Genomic DNA, 11,062 nt, shown 5'->3' on the forward strand with positions numbered 1-11,062 from the left:
GTAAAATTCATTTATAAAATTTGAAAAATTCAGCCAATAAGATTATCGGTTACATTCGAGCATTCGAGAAAATGCACCTGATAACCTTATTGGTTGAATTTTTCGAGTTTTATAAATGAACTTTTATGAAACTTTTATAGTGTAATCCCGGCCTAAGGGAGATATGATCAAAACATTTACGATTTCCGAGGGGATAGGCCTATGTATAATGGTATGAGATACAGTGTTATAAATCACCGTCACTGGCTTTTTTAAGAAGGGGACCATGTCTACAATGATTACAGCCAGATCTAAGTTATGGATTCAAAAAAAAAGTTTTCCCCCTTATAGTGTCGGAAAAAAAAACCCCATTCTTTGGTTGATTCTAAAATTAAAGTATAGGAAGAAGTGAAAGATCAGTTAAACGAGAGAAAATGAGCTGTGGTTATTTCACTCCCATAACAGTGATAATGAGGGGTAAGAAATAAAAAAAAATTATATATAATTTATAAATAATATATATATAAATAATTATATATAAAACTTTTATAGTCTCCAATGGAAATGAACATGAATTAGTACCTTTACTGGAACATGATTTATTGGAACATGATTTATTGGAACATGATTTATTGGAACATGATTTATTGGAACATGAATAATGCACCCTTTTATTGATATAAGAAAACTAAAAACTCTGTCCTGCAAAATTTGAATGAAAATTCACCGAGATATGGATAGTTGAATTTTTTCAACTTGATTTGATTGATTTTTTCCCACTTCTTATGACTCTGTCAGAATCTCAACAAGAAACGAAAATTTGCTTTGTCGCTCTGGGCCAGTATCCATTTTGGCACACCGCTCCCCGTAATTTTGAACGAAAAAAAAGTAAACTCAGCGCCCTTCCTGGTGCAGCGCTCCGAGCACCAGATTGCTTTAGTTGCAGCCCTGCTGTTTGTATTCCCTTTCATACTATAATTTTAGCACGCAAAAAATTCAAGTCTTTAAATCACCGATATCTCGTGGTACTCGAATGGATTCTCGTGGATTAAAATGTTACTGGGTAAATGTTGAAAATTGTGCCAGCACAAATTTTACTAATTTATAGTTATTATTTTACTATTAATTCTGTAGTCCGTGTAATTCTTTTTCCTTTCATTTCCTCCATGACTATCAGTCAAACTCTGTAGTTGTGAAGCGAGAGTGTTGAACCTTACAGCGGCAATCCCGAGATATCTCGGGCTCTTAAAACCCTCTCAAAACTTCAGTCCCTAAATATTTCGGGCTCTTAAAATTCTCTCAGAACTCAAAAATGGGCTTGGGTTAGTGGGATTTTCTCCTGATAACATGTTTCCTCCTCCCCGTTCCGGCAATCAACTGCCAGTGGGGGAGTCAGCTTTTATTCAAAGTCTGATAACAGAAGGGGAGAGAGACGATGTTTTTCTTTTCCCTTCGAGGTAGTACAGCAATAAATAACAAAAAACGATAGTTTTTTTTACTATTATTATTATTTTGTGTTGTTGGGAGGGTATCATTTATCAGCTTGAATCGGGGGGAAAAAAATGGGGGCAATATCTTGAAGGTTTAGTGATTTCCAATATGGCAGTTATAATGTGGATGAGGAAAATTTTAAAAACCGCTGAAAATATTATGCCTCAACCAGGGCCGTAACTAGGATTTTTCCGCCCGGGGCAAATCCATGTGGGCTGTATAGTGGGTAAGGTCCAATCGATATTATATTAGATTTCGTACAGTACGTCGAAGTTATGTGTAGATGGGACCGACGATAACCGCGTAAGTCGGGGTACGATTTTGCAAACACATATATATGAATATTAGTTAATTAGGACCGAAATTTAGGGAAAGTGCCTGTCTTTTTCCTAGGTGCCCGAGTGGCATGGTGGTAAGATGCTCGTCTACCATCGTGAAGGTTGTTGTCAGTGTCCCGCGTTCGAACCCAAGGGAGGATATATATATAAGATATTTTCCCTAACGAACTCGAGGCGACCACCGATAGACAGCGCCTTCACTTCCAATCCATCTCACTAATGGCAGTAAATTGCAATATAGCGATATGGCCAGAGTTGGTGTTTGGTGAAGATGTCTTTTTCCTACTTAACATAGCTGCACTACTATATGGTACGTAACTATGCCTTCATAAATAAAAAAAATTAAAAAAAAAAAAACCAATAAGCCAATTGGTTGCATTTTTCAAGTTTTATAAAAGAACTATTACAAAACTTTTATAGTGTAAAATCCCGGCCTTAGACTGGCAATAACGTTGGATTTCAAGTATGAAATTGTGACCTATGTAAAAATGGAAGATACTACACAACAGGGCCGTCATTTCAACTTTTTCCAGGGAGAGGGGAGGGGGGAGGGGCAAAGCACATGTACTCAATGTACGTATATATATATTTGTATACGTATATACCATTTTCAGTGTATTTTCAAAAGCCAGGGGGGCAGGGGCCCGCCCCCCTAAATGACGGGCCTGCTACACAAGCCTTGGGATTCAATTTCTGAATCCTGATAAAGTTTTCATCTTTATGTACTGTAGCCTATTTAAAATCAGTGCAGTTTCATCACATAAAATTCTGATCAAATAAACAATTCTTCACTTGATTATCACTTAATAATCTCTACTCTCTCAGCAATAATCCCGTGATTAAGATCGAATCTCAAAAATTAGTATTTTTCACAGAAAATCGTGTGACTGTGAAATCGCGTAACTTTGGGTATCACTGTATATGTATTAGTATTTAATAATGCAACATAACATATTTCATCAGATTCTCTGGTCAGACGTTTGTTCTTCAGTTTTTACACGTGAACATCAGCTCCTCATTTTCAGATCAACCTTGACGCCTTTACTGACGTGATTCTTCTGACGTAATTCATGAAAATGTCAAGTGCAAACACAGATGTTCTTGTTTATACGTACTGCAATCTTCTATCACTGAAACAGGTGTAGAAAATGTTATCGTGAGAATTGATTATTATCGCGGAAAAAAAATTGCTGTGTCCAATTTTTTTTTCTTTATGTCGTACGAAGTGTAAAAACTGATTGACCAATTAATTACAAGCCAACTGACCATGTTTCTAATGATGGAAAGTTGCAATAACGAGTTAACTTTCTATCAACTTTCGATAATTTAAGTGTTCGGTCACAATTTCATAGAGAACACTTCTGGAAGAAATTTGAGGAAACTCATTAGGTAATGACAAATCCGTAAAGCGTCTGTTCTCCCTGAATTTTTCGTCAATTTTCTGCACCAAATCTTCAGTAATGACAGAAGGTCGCCCACTTCGTTCCTCATTATGAACATTTGTGTGCGCGCGGCTATCTTTAAAAGCTCCAACCCATTTCCGTACCATTCCATCGCTTATAATGTTTCCTCCATACACTTATCAATTTCAGCCGCTTTCATGCCTTTAACAGTAAGAAAACGAATCACAGCGCGTATTTCACAGTCGGAGGCATTCTGATCTGCGGAGGTATTTTAAATACTCACAAACAAACCTAAACATGGCCAAATGTTTCCGTAATGTCGTCTGTGGTTTGCCAACAGATGTAGGTAGACAGTGCGCGTGCGCGGAATGTTGACCGCAGCACTGAAAAAAGCGGCAGAATTTCAAAACGGTACTTACTTAAATACATGCCTCGGATATAATTTGACACTCATTAAAACACGGAAAGTCTTTTGTGCTTTTTAGTCGTGGTTTATTGGGAGATGAAGTGATGCTTCGTCTAAAAACATGGTATCTTCGCAGTGAATAGCGCTGCTGTAATTGCAAACGTGGATTCCAGAATCCAACCCCCCTCCCCCCACAAATAATTCATGAATGCACAATGTATCACATGCTCCACTCCTGTGTACGCTCTTGAATACCGCATATACGGAACGTCTGGCTAACCCTGTGTGGTCTCCCCAAATGGTTTCTTCTCTCCCAATGACTCTGATGACAAATGTAAAATAGATAAGAATGATCTCCCTCTTGATTGAAAAAAAAACCACTCTCTTTTTTTTTTCTTATTTCACACAGTCAGATTTCATTCAGTTTAAAAAAAAAAGCTTTATTTATTTTTTATTTATTTATTTATTTTAAATTATGTGGCAGGAGAGACTTCATCCTATATTGCTGCGAGCACTTTTTTATGGGTTTAACAATGGGAAGAATCGGATACATCTTTAACGCAGCTTTCATCACGACCTCTTGGGAACGAAATCGGGCACGAGCAATACCTTCTAGAGTAGTCTGCTCTAGAAGGTATTGGCACGAGCATAGAGCAAGCACTCTTTAGGTTTTGAGCGAACAGCGAAGTGCTCGTAAAAAATAGATTAAAAATTACTTCGCATTGTCGTCTCATGCGTGCCCGTAATGCTAATAGTTGCCCTCGGGCTAAGTAATGCTCTGAAGACCCCTATTAAGTTAAAATATGTGCTTGCTATCAAGTTATATGCAGTCAAACCCCGCCATAGCGCCTCCGATGTCACACTAAACCCATTTAGCGCAAGAAATTTTCGGTGAACAAATCTTCCATGTATTGTATAGGGATTACACGGGTTAATTTTCGATTCGATATAACGCCAAACTCGTTATAGCTCAAGGGCGTAGCCAGGGGGGGGGGGGACTTGGGGGTCTGGTCCCCCCCCCCGAAATGTGAGAAAATGACCGAAAAAAGGGAAAAAGATGGCCAAATCCATTGTTCTGTCACTTTGGTCCCCCCCCCCCGAAATGAAAGTGGTCCTCCCCCGAACGAAATTTCTGGCTACGCCCCTGTTATAGCTCCATAATTCGATGAAACATGTGGTGGAGTTAAATCGGGGTTTGACTGTACTTACTCCCTAAAATCATTGTGTATCGAATCTCTATCAATACGCTCTCAGGCCGTGACCAGGTGAGCCTATGCGTTGAAAAAACCCTACTTCTCCAAAGTTTCTAGAATATATATTGCTACTGCCCCACATGCATTTTTTGGCTCCATACATCGTCAAGGGCGTCACGCTAAGCGAAAGATATTGGCTTACTCATAACACGGTCACAGGTGCGACAAACGTGGCCGCACCGAGCCGCTAAATTTTAGGGGCCATAAAACGGAATAAAAATGATTTGATTACATTTTAACTTTAAAAAACGACTTTAATTTACATTTTGACTTAACAAAGCAATAGCTTAAAATATTGTCCAAGATCTAAAATTCAAACATGTACGATCTGAAATTCAGATATCTAAGACCCAAAATCTAGAGATCTAAGACCTAAAATCTAGAGATCTAAGACCTAAAGTCTAGAGATAATCTAAGACCTAAAATTCAGTCATCTAAGTTCTAAAATTCAGATATCTAAGGTCTGAAGTGTTCAGTCATCTAAGACCTAAAATTCTGACATCGAACCCTCTGGCCTAGGGTTTTGACAGAACCTGTTTTAGAGAGCCGCAAAGCTGTTTTTGCATCCGGGCAGCAAAATACTTAAGCCTGTCCCTACACGGCCGACTCAGCACAAGTCCAACGAATCTAGAGATCACGTGACTTTATTCGTCCGACCTAGGGAATATATTCCCTACGATTGAATACAATCTCTCTTCGAATATAAATATAAAATGTATATCTAAGTTCATCTTCAGCGCGTTAGCCGGAATGTGTCACATGACCAAACTCATCCAGTCAGCCATGCCCGAGATCGGACGGATATAGTCATTTGATCTCTAGCTTCATTATCTTTGTGCCGTAACTTGCGGACTGAGGCTATTTGAGCCACATTTTTTTTTCTTTTTTTTTGGGGGGGGGGGGAGGGGCTGAACCAGCACCTCCTAGAGATAAAAGGCCACCGCAGTCTGCTTGACGTCAGTAAGAAGTTCATTTTCCCTCAGAATATTCAGGGGAAAAAATTGCCTGAAAGTATCATCGTTGTGAGGAAAAGAAATTATCGGGCTCAGAATTGGCGATTTCTATGCCCACATCCAATCACTATGCGGTATTTGTGAGCCAATCAGGAAGATTCTACACCAAAATAAGAAGAAACGACATAGGATGCTGTGTTTCAAAATGTGGCAAACTTGCTAGGTAGTCTGAATGATGTTTATGGCAAACAGTGCAGAGGCCTCTGGCTGAACCCTCCCATAATTAATGAATATTCAATGCAACGCATTCTTCCCCCTCTTTCTTACAGTTTCGAGTCCCGTACATACTGGCGATCTTTCATGTTTTCTTCACGTCGGTACCTCTGCTCAGAAGTTACAAGAAATCGAAATTCATCTGACGTGTAGTTGTTATTTCAAGGACGTTCACAGAGCATATCTTTGGGATTAGGTCACACTGTTCGGATTGGAGAGAGGAACTGTACCGGGAATCTTTTTCAGAGAAATTTTTCGAGTAATCTTCAAAAATTTTAAATTAAAGAAATGGTTCAAAACTGCATATAAAGATATTTCCATCTTATATTTATGTATAACTACGGGCCCCAACGCACTCAACCCCACCCTCCTGCGTTTGCTTTGCCTGTCATAGCCACGAATGAACCGGGGGTTTCGAGAACGTGGAAAAAAAAAGTGAGAAAGTACTGCCTGCTTTCATTGCAACTTATGCCACATCCTGTCACACCATGCCATTTTACTAAAACGAAAAACATTTTGTAGCCGATACCGAACGATTGGACGAGAAAAACCAAATAAAAATACGAGACCACAACAGGCAAAATGCATAACGAGGTAAACCATTCCCCATCTGGGGTTCGGACTTAGTTCCACATACTGGGGGGAGGGGATGGGGGTGCTAGTCGCTCACTCAGCTCAAAGTAAACAATTCTTGGGGATTCCAATGCATTTGTCATTTTATCTTTTTAAAGTTCCTAATCAGAGACTAGTACATGAGGTCATCAACGAACTGACCAAATAAAATGAAGTATGAGGTATCAGAGATGGATTTATAGTTTTGCCTATGCTGGCCATATTTCCTCAAGAAAAATCGCTACATGTCACTAGATGACAAATGTAAGCAAAGTCGTCAACTATTGCTAAAATCATCGAAAAATCGCAATAGCGGGAAATGAATCACTATTGCAAACCGTAGTGACATGCTCCCCACATTCCCTAGGTCGAAATTTTCAGGGGCCCCTTTATAACGAATTTATAGCATGAAAAACAAAAAATTGTGAGAACTGTCCCGGACCCCCAGGGCTGAAGAATTAAAATGAATTCGAGGAAAAAAACGTTTAATATGACAAATATTTATATTGTTCTGAACTGTATGTCTCACACACAAGTCCTTGAAATGAGCAGAGGATGAAACGAGATGCAGGACGTCACAGGTTTATTCCACAGAACAGCTTTTTACACGTACTGTATTTACAAGCAGGGATCTTGACGGAACGTGATTTAAAAATAGCGAGCGCGACCGACTGATCAGACCTTGTCTTCCAACTAAAATTTTACAACTGCTCTAGTTCTCTTCTGGCGGCACCATTATAAAAGTACGTGAAAATAAACCTTCTAGAAAAATCTCCACGATTCGCGTGACATTTTTACACTTCCTGTTTGGCATCATGACATCGCCGAATCGGAGCTGTCGCTAATAAACGTGACAACTTGGCGGTACTTACAGAGAATTGTATCACCGATTATTTATAGGTGAAAGATGACATAATATAAATGATTCACTATTTACATAATTTTCGTAACAATATCATAATCAGGCTAATCATACTTCGTCAAGAAAAATACGATATACTTAGATTACAATTACGGTAAAATACGTGACATCACTAATTGTCGCCAAAAATGGTACCGAAAATAAACAAAGTTGCTAACTCTGTCTAAAATCACTGAAAAATCAATGGTACAAAATGAAGCACTACTGCACACACACACACAAATTGCAGTAGAGTAAAATAAATTCTACTAAAAAAAAACCATGACAAATATGTAAGATGGATATTCTTATTTTTAGTCGTATTTTTGATTTGAGAAGGTAATTAATTTCAATCCTCAATTTTAACAAAGACTAAAAATTGCAATTATCTTCGTTGAAAATACGTGAATAAACAAGATATTTTTTTACAAAAACGTCGGGATATGGCCAATATTACATAAAAATATTGGAATGTCCCGGAAAATACAGAATGAATGGTCATATTAATCATAATATTATTTTTAAGAGTTGAGAAAATGATATTTGTATTTAATTTCAGTAAAAAGGAGAATACATAATTCATTCAAGCTTAGTTGAAAATACGAGAAGGAACAGGCCATTTTTAGGAAAAGTTGGGAACACCAAATATAATTGCCAGGAAATGCGTTAATGTCACGTGAAATATGGATCATATGGTCACTCAAGTTATGTCATCAATGGGCAAATGTGCCGCACTTAAGCTGACCATATTTCTTCGAGAGAAATACGGGACATTGGGATTCCAAATACGGGAATATACGGGACATCGCCAATTATCGCCAAAAATGACGTCAAAACTGAACAAAGTTGCCAAATATTGTTGAAATAACGGAGAAATCACAATGGCGGGAAATGCAGCATTACTGCTAATTGCAATGGATTAAAATGAATTCCACGAAAAAAAATTTTCACTAAGACAAATATGGGAGATTCATATACTCATTTATAGTTGTAGTTATCATAATATAATTTATAAGTTGAAAATAATTTCAATCTTTGACTTCAATAAAGAATAAAAATTCAAGTAGGCTTCGTGCAAAATACGGGAAAAACCGGGACACTTTTGCTAAAAAGTCGGGACAGCCAAAAACACAGAAAATACCGGGACTGTCCCGGGAAATACGGGACGTATGGTCACTTTAGCCGCACTCTATTTTAATAAAAAAAATAAAATGACCATACGTCCCGTATTTTATGGGACCATCCTGGTTTTTCTCTCTGTTCGAACTTTTTGGCAAAAATGTCCCAGTTTTTCACGTATTTTCAACGAAACCAACTTGACTTTTTATCCTTAATTTTATTCTTCAAATAATCGATTACTATAATTACGACTACAAATAAGAATACATCTTCATATATTTATCAGGATTTTTTTTCTAATTCACTGCAATTTGTAGTAACACTTTATTTTAGCACTGACTTTTCTGTGATTTTGGTACGAGTTGACAACTTTGTTTACTTTCCGTATCATTATTGGCCATAATTGGCACTGTCCTGTATTTTCCCGTTTTCCGAAAACCAATGTCCTGTATTTTCTCGTGCAAATATGGTCAGCTCAGTCAAAATGCGTCACTAAACCCGCGTCCTATGTGTTGTTCTTGAGTGGTTTGCTGAAATTTCTCATCAATGCGTACAGATGTCATGAAATATTTCATTGCGAGCCAAGCAACGCACACTCGACGAACGTCAAATTTAGTATCGTCAAACAATGGACGATAGGCACATAAGTTTGGCTTTATCAAGTCGCCTTACATAAAAGATACTTGAGTTGCGCCTCTTGGATCGTGGAGCTGCGATTACAATCATATCATTCCTGGGGGAAGCAGAAGAAAAGAAGAAGAATAACATAAGCTAGACGCACTCACGGTTAGAGCCATTAGAACAGTAGCAATTTTACAAAGCCACTTTCCCAAAGTGGGCAATGAAATGGTCCGGGGCGCGGCGATAGAAGCTACGGATTTAGCATAGGATCCATGGCCCCCACATCCTGAAGAAGGGCCCCTAGGCTGGGATATTTTACGTGGCCCCTTTATGATGAATTTATAGCGTGAAAAAACAAAAAAATTATTAAAATCCCACCGGGCCCCAGGGCTGGGGCCTTATCAGCCCACCCCTTGTGGGGGCTATGATAGGATCCTACAGGTTCACTTTAGTTGGAGGATGATAAGAGAAAAATTCTGAATAAGGGGGCAATGGCAAGCACAAAATTTGGGTACCTATACACTAGAACAGTGTTTCTTAACCTTTTTTTGCCCGTGGCCCCCTTTGAACCATTTTTTTTCTCGTGGTCCCCCTGTCTTACCTCGAGTCTTCAACTCTCATCTAGAAGCAAGATCCTTTATACGTATTGAAATAATTTTTTCATTGAATTCATACTGAACGAAAGTTTTGCAAAGAAAATTCGCATCCAGACCACTGGCCTAGAATTTATTGATCTCCCCGCTAGTACGAGTTCTATCAGAACCGTCTCAACATCACGCCCCCCCCCCCCCCCCAGGCAAAGTGATGCTATGTTAGTTCCATACTTAGCTGGAAATAAACAGCCTACACATTTCCTACTTATTTTCATAATTTATTGTACTATACAAATATAATGTCCCCACCTTACTTATGGATATGAGCATGACCCCTCACAAGAGTGGGACAGGCAGAGCTGCAGCCTGGGGCCTGATATGGTTTTCATCATTTTTTCTTTTTCACACTATAATTCAATATAGAGAAGGGAGTCTGGGAAAAATCTAGCCAGGGACCTGCGAAAAACTTCATCCTAGGGAACTTGTTGCAAAATGTAGGTGGTGAGGCCCGGGGAAGTCCATGTCCTAAGACGGCCCCGGTTTTATGGGTGGTTTTGTTGGATTCTGTAAGTGTATAGTCACTAATATAAAAGCTTTATTTCTTCACACCTTAATTTTTCTTCTCAGCTCTCTGAAGCCCTCCAAACCACCTGTCATGGCCCCTTTTTCCATTTTCTTCCGTGGCCCCCTTCAGGTATCCCAGTACCACTAGGGGGCCATATGGCCCCCGGTTGAGAACCACTGCACTAGAATATATCTTTAGATACGCCTTAACGACAAAACCTCTCTTTTGAAGACGTCACACCCACGGTCAAAGCGAGTAAGCATATACGTAGACGCACGTAATTTAAGGTTCCTGAACACCCATTTACCACCAAACTCGCTGCCCATAAGAACTGGACACCTGGGTTATATGCCACTAATTCCACTCGCCCCGTAAATATGCCTCTCTGTAATGAACAAAATGAATGATTGAAAACCTTAAATATCGGACAAATCGCATAGCACTGCATGTGCGAGTGAGTGGGCAACATGACGTATTTTATATTTATATACAGCTAAGACTCAAAACACCAATCATAGCTTGTTTCTTATTTTGTAATCGAAACATTATTAACTA

The sequence above is a fragment of the Pholcus phalangioides genome, unplaced genomic scaffold (assembly GCF_987345545.1).
Source record: "Pholcus phalangioides strain wild (caught in Gottingen) unplaced genomic scaffold, Ppha-v1.0 ptg000007l_1, whole genome shotgun sequence".
Lineage (NCBI taxonomy): Eukaryota > Metazoa > Arthropoda > Arachnida > Araneae > Pholcidae > Pholcus > Pholcus phalangioides.